We start from the raw sequence: 12,910 nt of genomic DNA, 5'->3' as shown, positions 1-12,910 counted from the left end.
CTGGAAAGATCTCCTGCTTGAGAAATATTATCATAATGCATAGAAGTGATACACAGTCCAGGTAAGTTTTGTAAGCAGCTTAAAGCAGAGGAATCCATTAATATGTCTATTTCTTCTTGAAGTAAATTGACTCTTTGATTGAGCATCAGAATTCCATTTCTAAGATGATCAGTAATAATGTTTTGTGTTTGTAAAGCTTGTACTACTTGTTGAGTTACATTATTTATTGATGCAGCAGTTTGTACAGTTTGTGTGATAGCTATCACAGAAGCAGCAGCAGCAACAGCTGTGATGATGGTAGCTGTAATTCCGAAGTCTCCTTTAGTTTTCAGTAATACTGGAAATTCTTCTATTTTTGTCTTCACTGGCACTGGGATGAAAGTAAGAATTCTGGCAATGATGGCTAAAGAAAATTGTGTAGCATTCCAGCAGGCACTAAGAAAACAATTTTCTGAACAATTTGGTACATGATCCTAAACAGAATTATTAGATATAATGAAAAGGAAAGGTAAAGTAAAAAAATAGGAGTTTTGTTCGCATTTTAAAACAATCCTTGTACATTTCTAAATTTAGGTAGATTATTTCATAGAGATCAACATTTTATTAGTTTTTTTTTGAACACCTAGAAAAACTTTAAAGACATCTTTATTTTCATCTGTTTACCCAATTTAAATTGAACTGTTTAAATCACGTGAATAAAAGATATTTGGATCCATTTTTTAAAAATTTTTCATGAGTGCTCCTCATATATCTGTCAATTTTCATATCATGTCTTTGACATATGGACATATGCACATACATACAACGCATAACACGAGTGTGCACACATAACACAATAGTAAAGGCCTTGTAGCTTTTCACAGGTGAAATCTCCATTGCAATGTTTAAAAACTCCACAGTTGATCAAAAAATAGAACTGATCAGAAAAACATTAACCTAGGTCTGTAGGATCAAAATTGCGAGCTCAAAAAATAAAATAGAACTCCATGACGTGGGAGAGGGCATAATAAAATAGATATTGAAAAAAGCATCCTGGCTACCACCTGGGTTTGACTCTTCTTTTGATATCCCATCCTTCTTCCTGTAATTTGCATATGGGTTTGAAGGTATTCCCACAAGTAAGCCTCAAGGTTTTTTACATTTGAATTAGGCCTCAATGGTGCTCATTATTCATTAGCCTCCAGGTAAGGAAAAACCATTGTCGCAGATGTAAGGATAGCTAAACTGGAGTTCTGGATATCAGCTGTTATGGATTTGAGCCAAATCATTTTCTTTTTGGTCTGTAGAAATCGCTTTAGTTAGTCTCTCTGGAATCCAAATCAGCTGCTGTTCTTCCTGTGGAAACACACAAACAGACCCCTGGCTCCAGACAATCACTGGGTCAGGACCTTTCCATTGTCCAATCAGAATATCCTTCCAAAGTACCTTGGGTTTATGTACATTTTTTGGACACATGTGCCTTTCCGCAGCACTAAGCATTGATAAATCCAAATTTAAAAAATTTAAAGTAAAAAGGGTTATGTTAAGTTTATTTTGGGGGGATATATACCCCTTCCCAATTCCCTCTTTTTGCTTTAGTAAGTACATTTTAATAGTTTGATAAGCTCTTTCAACTATACCTTGTCCCTGTGGATTATACGGAATTTCTGTTATATGAGTAATGCCAAATGATGAGCAAAATTGCTTAAAAGAAGTAGAAGTATAACCAGGGCCATTATCTGTTTTTAACTGTTTTGGAATGCCCACAGTGGCAAAGTTTTGTAAACAATGAGATATAATATCTTTAGGTTTTTCTCCGGCATGAAGGGAGCCCATCAAATATCTGGAAGAAGTATCAACTGTAACATGCAAATATTTTAATTTTCCAAATTCTGGCAAATGTGTGACATCCATTTGCCATATATGATTAGGTATCAGTTCTTCAGGATTGATTCCAAGATTAACTTGTGGTAAAAAGGTCACACAATTTTGACATTATTTTACTATTTGTCTAGCTTGTCCCTTAGTTATTTTAAAATGCTTTTGTAAAGTACTAGCATTGACATGGAAGAATTTGTGAAAATTTATAGCTTCTTCCAGTATTGAAAAAACATGTATGTCATGTGTAGTTTTATCTGCTAAATCATTGCCTGAACTAAGGGCTCCAGGCAATCCTGTATGTGCTCTGATATGTCCTATGAAAAATGGATCTTTTCTATCCCAAATTAGACTTTGTATAGTGTAAAATAAAGAGAAAACAGTAAAGGAAGGGGAAATCCTACCAGCATCTTCAAGGGATATTATAGCATTAACTATATATTGACTATCAGAAATAAATTAAATACAGACTCTTTAAACATCACAAAAGCTTGTAATACTGCATTAAGCTCTACCTTTTGAGCTGATTGTTTGGGTACTAAAAACGTAAAAGCTTGATCAGGGATAACTTACTGCTGCTGTACCATTATTTGACCCATCAGTAAATATTATTGGAGCATTCATGATAGATGTTTTTCTTGTCATTTTTGGAAAAACTACAGGATTCGAGGACCAAAAAGACAACAAAGGATTGGATGGTAAGTGGTTATCAAATGAACAAATAGATTTGCACATGATTATTGCCCAAGTATTTAACTCATTAGCTAAGTCATCAATTTGATCCATAGTATACGGAGTAATAATTTTATTAGGAGAAATTCCAAACATTCCCTTTGCTGTTTTTATTCCTTTGAGTATTAATTGTCCACAGCCTCAGGACACTAGTAAGAATAGTGTTAGGAGAATAAGATAAATGTATCCATAATAATGGACCTTCTTGCCAAAATACTCCTGTAGGAATATTTTCAGTGGGTAATACAATAAATAATAGAGGCAAACTTATATCAATTCTATCCAGATGCATATTTTCCATATATGTTTCAATGAGTTTTGATGTTTTTCTCGATTCAGGCGTTAACATGCGGGGTAAATTTAGATTTGATGGACCTTTTAAGATATCAAATAAAGGTCCCAACTCTCCTGTTTGTATGCCTAGATAAGGCCTTATCCAATTTATGTCTTCTAACAATTTTTGAAAGTCATTAAGTGTTTTAAGTTGATCTACTCGTATTTGAATTTTTGGTGGGTGGACCATGGTCGAGGATAATAGAACTCCTAAATAATTAATTGGAAAATTTAATTGTACTTTATCTATTGCTATATCTAGATTATAATTTTTAATAAGTTTGTAAGTGTAGCATAGCATTCTAGCATTGTATTTTTATCTTTGTGTACTAATAATACCTCGTCCATATAATGAAATACTTGTAGTTCAGGATTTTGATTTCTAAGTGGCTGGATTGCTTTGTCAACATAAACTTGACACATAGTAGGACTATTAGCCATCCCTTGAGGGAGTACTTTCCATTCCGGCTGAGGCGCAGATGTCCAGTCCTGTGCTCCCTCTGGTTTGTCTGATAAGGGAGTTAATGGATAATGTGTCCTGGGCGCTACCCTGATGGTGTTGCTGGGTTCCTTCAATGCCCCATATATTTGTAGTTGTGGGTCCCGGGGCATCGGGCCCCCCTGTCCGTTTTTTGGCAATGGAGTACCCGCTACAGTAGTCTGAGAACGGCATTCACTAGCCCAATGTTTTCCTCTATGACATCATGGGCAAACACCTGGTATTTTTCTTTTTTGATCATCCCCAGTTTTGTTATTTGTTTTAAATCCTCCTCCTATGGGGCAACTCCTTTTAAAATGTCCTGCTTGACCACAATTATAACATGTTTTTGGCCTGGCACCTAAAGCCTGTTGTACTCCTTGGGTTACTGCAGCTGCCAAGACTTGCCCCTGTACCACTGGTTCATTAATATCTCTACACAATTTAATATATGCACTTAAGTCTTTATATTTCCAAGGTTGAATAGCCTCCCTACACCATCTATTGGCTTGTTCATAAGCTAGTTGTTTTATTAATGGCATTGCTTGTTCTACATCCCCAAAGACTCTTCCTGCTGTTTGCATAAGCCTATCCACAAACTCAGCGTAAGGTTCATTAGCTCCTTGTATTACCTTAGGTAATTGACCTTGTAAATCTCCCTGTCCTTGTAAAGTCTTCCATGTCTTAACCGCAGCTGAAGCGATTTGTAAGTATATGGCAGGATCATATCCAGCTTGTTGCTGCTGACCCTCATAAGGTCTCTCTCCTAGCAACATATCTAGATTTCTCTGTGGATACCCGGCTGCTGCATTTCACTTAGCAATCTCCACACACAATTCCTGATTAGTAACTTTCCATAACAGATATTGTCCTCCATTTAGCACAGTTTTGCACATGCTAGCCCAATCTGCTGGTGTCAAGTTTAAACTTGCAATGGATTCAACCATGCTTACAGTAAAAGGGGTTTGAGGAACATAGGATGCTACAGCTTATTTTAACTGCTTTATAATTTTAAAATCCAAAGCCTGGTGATAGCACTGCCCTCCCGCATCCTCAAGTACAGGGCATGCTAATCTTCAAGATCCTGTCTCAGGATCCCATTTATCACTTATGGAGGATGGGGGTCACCCAGCATATGTTGTCCCCATATACATAGGTGGAGCTGTTGGTTGAATACTTAACGCCTTCTGGTGATAGAAAGGGATTAGTAGAAGCCTCTTGTTGTAACTCCTCCCCCATAGCCCTTCCTCCTCTGAACTTTCTTCCCCTTTCTGACTAGCTCGAGAGACTTCCTCTTTTACTTGATCTAAGATGTCTTCTCCTTCCTCTATTATAGTCTGAACTGAAGGCTTTGGACTAAGCAAACAAGATCGTATCAACGTCCATAATGGTAATGTGCCGACTGGCAGAGTTCCTGGGCTTTTCTTTTCTATCTTTTTAAAATCTTCACCATGATGGTCTCATTGTGGTATATTTAACAACCGCTCCTTTAAGAACCGTGGACTACATTTTTGTATCATATCAACGTATGCCCTAACTGTTCTTGGTTTTACTGGGGTGCCTCCTTCCTTTAGCAATTTACTTAATACCCTTTCGGTTTGATTTTTACTAACTTCTGATCCCATATTTCTGTAACAAAGACAACACAACACACTAAGATAACACAAAACAAAAATGAAACAAAACGAAACAAAAAAACCAAAAACACATTGTATCAATTTTTCTATTTTCTTAAAATGGCCATCCTTCCTCTCGCCCTATCTGTTCCTCAGGGACGAGCAGCTTTCCTCCCGTCCTATCTATTTCTAGGGACGGGCAGCTTACCTTTTCACTTACCCCCGAGCGTCCTGGAGTTCCCCTTATGGGCCACGACTTGCCGCAGTCCAGCTGGGCGAAATAACTGGGAGGTGACAAGCAACTTGTGAAGGTTGAAGCAGGAACTGCTTTCTTGCGGAACAGCAGAGGTATATATATCTAACTGATTACATACAGCTTGACTCAATCAGCATCATCTAATCATAGCATTGCTCCCCTACAGATACAGCAATCAGCCAATAAGGAATCCCCACCACCTTGATGGCTCGATGGCGTTGCCTCACAAACCACTCCTCCTGGCAAACTGACAGGCACCATCTTGACTTGATTGCGGCCTCCAACAACCTATTACAGCATTGTGTAAGAATTTAAAGAAAGACCATATGTTAAAGATATAGCATAGTATGTGATAAATAATAAGTGCTCGAAAATGTTGGTAATTCTTTCCTAGTTTTTGTAAGTTGAATAAGTACCTTGCATATAGTGGGCACTCAATATTTTTTAATTAAATTGATCCTTGTTGAAATTAATTAAATTTTGGGCAAATACTTATATGTTCTCTCTTCTGGGAATGTGAAATTTAATACTGATTATAGAGAACAAATTGAGAAATGGAGAGACATGGTATTGGTGATGAAATTATGTCATTCACTCTTTGTAATTAATTAAATAAAAGTGCACAGCAGAATGAACTAGAGATATTCCCAAGGAAATGTCAAGGCTGGATACCAGATCTGATCTGTGGTCATGTCCATCATCCTCTCAATAACAAATTCAATCAAAGTATAAACCTCTTTTCCATTCAAAAAAACTATGCAAACACCAAATTCAGGAATGGGCTCACTGGTTCCTTTTTTTCCCTGCTAGGTTCAGTTTTTGGGTTTAGTCTTGAACTTTTCCAGGAGATTTGGTATTCTGATGGACAGAATTATGGAAAAATTAAATTCATCAATAAGAAAATTCTTTGTCAAGGAAATTGACATGGCCATCTATCTTCCAATATATAAACATTTGTGTACTTGTGTGTGTATGCACGCACATGAGCGCACAACCAAGGAAATATTGGTCAGAGGAACCTCTGTGACATTAAATCCAGAAAAAGAAAGGAGAATAGGGATATCTACAAAGTCAACATTTAATTGTATTTGACTATACAGGGATATTTAAAATTGGCATTTTTGAGTGAGTTCCCAAGACAAACTGGCAGCAACAGCCTAGTTTATGAGATGGACCCAAGGTGCATATTTTCTTTTTTTTTAATTAACTTTTTAAATTTATATATGACAGTGGAATGCATTACAACTCTTATTGCACATATAGAGCACAATTTTTCATATCTCTGTTAGTACACAAAGTAAATCCACACCAATTCGTGTCTTCATACATGTACTTTGTTTTTTTTTTTTAAGAGAGAGTGAGAGATGAGGGGAGAGAGAGAGAGAAAATTTTTAATATTTATTTTTTAGTTTTTTCGGCGGACACAACATCTTTGTTGGTATGTGGTGCTGAGGATCGAACCCGGGCCGCGTGCATGCCAGGCGAGTGCACTACCACTTGAGCCACATCCCTGGCCCCTTCATACATGTACTTTGGATAATAATGTCCATCACATTCCACATCATTCTAACCCCATGCTCCCTCCCTTCCCCTCCACCCCTCCATCCTATCTAGAGTTCATGTATTCCTCCCATGCTCCTGCTCCCTACCCCACTGTGAATTAGCTTCCTTATATCAGAGAAAACATTCGGCATTTGGTTTTTTGGGATTGGCTAACTTCACTTAGCATTATCTTCTCCAGCTCCATCCATTTACCTGCAAATGCCATGATTTTATTCTCTTTTATTGCTGAGTAATATTCCATTGTGTATATATGCCACATTTTTTTTTTATCCATTCATCTATTGAAGGGCATCTAGGTTGGTTCCACAGTTTAGCTATTGTGAATTATGCTGCTATAAACATTGAAGGTGCACATTTTCAAAGGAGAAATCTAAGACCAGTATATGATCCTTGGGCCCCTCACACAAGACCTTTCAATCTGGTCACTGATATGAAAATATGGAGAAATTATAGATACAAAGGTCTTGAGAGGAAGATGTCTTCTGAGAGGACAGGCATCAGGTACAGAGGTTGCTTCTTCTTTACTCCAAGCTAGCAACAAGGGCTATGAGAAGGCAGCATGGAGAGCCTGATGTGGGCACCAGAACATGAAAGGCAGAGCAGCCCGAGCAGGCTGGATTCATACATGGAAAGAGGGCGGCACCCTTGGCAATGGAGTACAGGGTGGTGCCAGGGAAGTTTTGTTTCTGCTCTAAAAGGAGAATCAAAATTTGGAGAATCTGAGAGACCAAATATGTGACCTACAGTAGGAATCATTATAAACTATAAACTGTAAAAGTAGGTGTCGTTATAAAAAGGATCCTTTGGGAATAGTATTCTACTAATTTTTTTCTTTTCTTTCTTTTTTTTTTTTTAGGTGTGAATAGACACAATACATGTATCTTACTTATTTTTACGTGGAGCTGAGGATGGAACCCAATGCCTCACACGTGCTAGGCAAGCACTCTACCACTGAGCCGCAACCCCAACCCTTCTACCGTTTCTGTAAAGAATAGGTGGGAATACACATGATATTTGCTTATACATGTATAAAATGTCTTCAAAGGGATACATAACAGACAACTAATACTGGATGTCTATGTGTAAGGAAACTGGTAATTGGGAGTAAGGAGTCTTATCAGTCATCTGAACTTTTCAAATTTTGAACAAAGTAAACATACCAGGTATTTAAAAATTAAAAATTTTACAGAAACAGGTTTTTAATTAAAAAAAGAGGAGAAAAGAAATAAATTATAATTGAAAGAACCCTCCCAAATGATGGCCTACCATAGTGACTGGACCCCAGAAGAGGGGACAGAAGATGAGGGGACACTGAACATGGCTAATTGAAGAAGGTGACATACACATCCAAGGAGCTACAGCCTCAGAGGTTGGACAGGAGAGTATTTAAAGAACCCAGGGAACTCTTCTAAGGAAAGGAACTGGCTTTAAATATCTACTAAGTCTGGGGTGAACAAAGCGTCAAGTGAGGATGTTTTTGTGTCCCTTACAGTCTTCCCTTCCTCCCCAACTCCCTGCTTTGCTCCCTAAGAGGTGCAGAAATTAAAATTAGTGAGCTTGAGGAAAGGAATATGGTCCAGGTAGAAAGAGAAGGGAATGACCACATCCTTCTCCCAAGACACAGCACAGCTGCCATTTTTAAAAAAATGGCAAACTAACTACATCACTAGCAAATCAGGGAAACACAGAGTGAAACCATAACCAAAAACTATTTCGTATCCATCAGATGGGCACCACGTGTTGACAAAAATGTCAAACAATGATAATTTTTTAACTTGACATGAAGGAAAGTTGACAATGTAGCCATGACCCAACATTTTCACTCAAAATGGTCTACATTCTCAAACTCTTTGTTACTGGACCACAACAAGATAAAGAGCTTGTTCAAATTGTAAATCAATAATAAGTCACTATGTTTTGTGACTTATTTTTTGAAGATAGACTTTTTGATGAAGGAAATAGTGTATGGACATGTTCTGACATAAGCTCCTTTTCTCTGTGCAAAAAAAATATTAAGCAATTTATTGTCATAAACCACTAAGTTTCAGGATAACTTGTGCAGCATTAATAATTAGAAGCTAAAATTGTAATCATAGTCTATATGCTTTTTTTTTTTTTTGGTTCCAGGGATTGAACCCAGTAGCATTTAAACACTGAGCCACATCCCCAGCCCTTTTTTATATTTTATTTAGAGACAGGGTCTCACTGAGTTGCTTAGCACCTCGCCTTTGCTGAGGCTGGCTTTGAACTCACAATCCTTCTGCCTTAGCCTTGTGAGCCACTGGGATTACGGCATGTGCCACCACACCTGGCTCTATATACATTTCTTATTTTGTTCCCTTTTTTCTTGTTTTAGTCAGGAGTGATACTAAAACATAACCACCAGTAAGGTTGGGAGATAATCAGAAGGGGGCAGGATCAGAAGCTGCCTCCAATCTTAGGAATCAGTAAGCTAGATGTCAGCAGCTATTTACCTGTCAGTGCAGAATTATTTATTTTAATATTTAAACTATCAAACCAGGGCAGACAAGTTGTTAGCTAGGAATTAGGTATACCTTATTTCAGTGTTTTCAGTGGGCTTTGGTCCATTTGTTTAATCAACCTAACATCCTTAAAAGAAAAACTTGACAAGAATTCATCTTTTGAGGGGCTGGGGATGTGGCTCAAGCGGTAGCGCGCTCGCCTGGCATGCATTCAGCCTGGGTTCAATCTTCAGCACCACATACAAACAAAGATGTTGTGTCTGCCGAAAACTAAAAAATAAATATTAAAAAATCTCTCTCTCTCTCTCTCAAAAAAAAAAAAAAAGAATTCACCTTTGGAAAGGTATACTGGACTAATGTTTTTCAACAGACAAATCTGCAGGTATATGCCTATCTCAACAACATCGTGTTTGTCTAATGATGGATGTCACACAGGCCTGGAGATCATGACTCATCTTGGAGGAATGGCTCTGAGATGTTGAGATTCTATGGGAAGGCACATGATCAGGCTTAACTGCTGATCAGATACCTCAGAACAAAACAAAACCATAGGGCTGGGGATGTGGTTCAAGTGGTAGTGTGCTCTGCGTGCGGCCCGGGTTCGATCCTCACCACCACATACCAACAAAGATGTTGTGTCCGCCAAGAACTAAAAAATAAATATTAAAAATTCTCTCACTCTCACTCTCTCTTTAAAAAAAATAAAACAAAAAACAAAACCATAACATAGAATGTACCTTAAAGTGTTTTGAGGATTCAGTCATTCACAGGCACAGGTAAAATAGACCAGTAAGGGAGCAGTGTTTATCTGCCCCTCAGAAAAAGAGGAACTTGGGATTTGAGCTCATCGGTGGTTCAGAATCTTCCTCTTATGAAATGTGAGGTTATTTGATCATTGTAGAAAGTCATAGCTTAGAAAAAAAGAAATTCTGATTAAAGAGGATCTATTAAAATAATACAAAGCACTTGACCTCATTTAATTTACTTAAAACTTCTTGTTGACAAATAGATTGTTTCTGCCTGATTGTGAGGTCAAAGATTTATTACACTCTGGCAAAGTCAAAGCATCACTCTTTAGGAAAATGATGAGTGATTTTTTGCTTTTTTTTTTTTTAAATCTACAATACAGTTACAGGGATTTAGCAGCAAACAAGCCTAAATAAGCACAAATATTTCATGTGGACTGAGAATTTATTTTACCTTTAAGATCTTAAAAATCCCAACTTCAAGCTGGGCATGATGGTGCACACCTGTAATCCCAACAGCTCAAGTGGCAGGAGGATCACACGTTCAAAGCCAGCCTCAGCAATGGTGAGGTGCTAAGCAAGTCAGTGAGATGTGTCTCTAAATAAAATACAATATAGGGCTGGGGATGTGGCTCAGTGGTTGAATGCCCCTGAGTTCAATCCCTGGTATAAAAAAAAATTCCCACTTTCAATAAACTATAAATACAACTAACATTGATTTTTGCATAAACTAGATGTGAAGAATGAAATCCTTGTGATAAAATTGCAGGATTTATATGGACCTGAGACTTTACTATTTGAGTAGCAGGGCATTATAGTTCTGAGTCCACACCTTTTACTCATGGTGACTTGCCCTATGACTCAACAATAAGGAATTTGAATTGTATGGACCTAGTGTTAGCAGAGATTCTGGTTTTAAGGTATGTATCTTTTTTTGAGCAATAGAATATGACTTGAAGTTTCGAGGAACTAGAGGACAAATAGCTAAATAAGTGGTAGCAACTGCACTTTCTCCCACCACCCTGTTCTTGATTTACTGGTTTATCATGGTTGGTAAAAGTAAGTGGGATTTGGTAAGTACCTCCTGTAATGTATAAAGTTGCATGCAAAGGGTAGAGATGTCCTTCACAAAGTTAGTGTGTGTGTGTGTGTGTGTGTGTGTGTGTGTGTGTGTGTGTTGTTAGGGATTGAACCCAGGGCCTTGCAAGCACTCTACTACTGAGCTATATCCCAGTCTTACAAAAGTTAACTTCACAACCAAAAATAAAACATAAACCTGTTAACATGGTACTATACATTTAGCTAAAGCTAATGAAATGTCACTAGATACTGGGTTATTCAGATCAAAGTAGCTTTGGGGGATTGAATGGTGTGGAATATTGCTTCAAATCTGCACTTCACTTGTGGGGACTAATCCCTGTCGAGGTGAGCACTGAAGCACTCCTGGCATGGGGCCAGGCAGCAGAGGTAGCCAGTTTCCTTCTCCTCTCTATTTCTGGATTGGCTGAAAGCAAACCAAGCAAACCCAAACCCAAACTTAAAGCTGGCTGGCTTTATGTTTTTATTTTAAATAGAGGTTTAGAATCATTGATTCATTCATTGTAGCAATTGGGAGACATTAGAAACAGTAAGTACAGCTGAAAAACAGTTTATTTTTATTTACTTATTTTTATGTGATGCTGAGGATTGAGCCCAGTGCCTCATGCATGCGAGGCAAGCACTCAACCACTGAGCTAGCTACAACCCCAGCCCCTGAAAAACAGTTTTAAAATATATAATTGAGGGCTGGGGATGTGGCTCAAGCGGTAACGCGCTCACCTGGCATGCGTGGGGCGCTGGGTTTGATCCTCAGCACCACATAAAAATAAAATAGAGATGTTGTGTCCATCGAAAACTGAAAAATAAATATTAAAAAATTCTCTCTTTAAAAATATTATATATATATATATGTGTGTGTGTGTGTGTGTGTATAATTGAGTGAAAAAACCAAGTTGCTTAAAGAATCTGAGGTTTATGTAAGTAAAAACCAAAATAATTTTGTGTATGTGTACAAGTACATAATAATTTATAAAGGTGGCAAACCCTGGTGGTGAGAAGGTCTGAATCAGGATGAGAACCATTTTTGATAATTTTGTTGCTATGATATGCTTCTGTTTTGTTAGTTTTCCTCAAGATCTGTAATTGAGACAACCAATATATATTAAAATCTAAGAATCAAGTCTTTCCTATTTTCTCCACATTAAGAACAAGAACATTGAAATGTGTGATTCAGAAATTTTTTTAAGCTTTAAAAATTGTTGTTTCCTACATTTGCTCCTCATGAACCTTTAAAGATTAGTTTCCTTTACTGTCAAGTACCTTCATCAGCATTTTCCCTGTTGGGATTCCCTTTAAATAGCCTTGCTAACAGACATGGTAATCCCTTTAACTGTACAAAGGCAATCCTTTTACTTAGAACACTCTTAAAATGAAGAGCATCCCTAGAGCATCATTCTATTTGATGCTGATTTATGACCCAGTAATACAAATGAAATACGTGATGAACATCTTCTAGCAAGACAGCTGCGAGGAAACACGGCTGAAGGGTGCATCAGAATGAGGTTACATGTAACCAGACCTGGTTCTCTTTCGCAAAGGAGAGAGCGAGCCATCCTATTTCCAGGCATTGGAAAGTTTTAAACTTTTGACAGGAGACTTTCTGTAGCACTTCCAAAAATAGAAAAAGGCAGCTGGGTGCCCAGCCTTGAAGAGGACCATAGGTTTTAAAGAGGCTTATCAGCCACTAAAAACACTCCTGGAATCCCAGGACTGGGTGCTCCCACCTGTTGAACAAGGATTGGGAACAT

This window comes from Ictidomys tridecemlineatus, chromosome 10 (assembly GCF_052094955.1).
Source record: "Ictidomys tridecemlineatus isolate mIctTri1 chromosome 10, mIctTri1.hap1, whole genome shotgun sequence".
Lineage (NCBI taxonomy): Eukaryota > Metazoa > Chordata > Mammalia > Rodentia > Sciuridae > Ictidomys > Ictidomys tridecemlineatus.
This window is presented reverse-complemented; position numbering follows the sequence as displayed.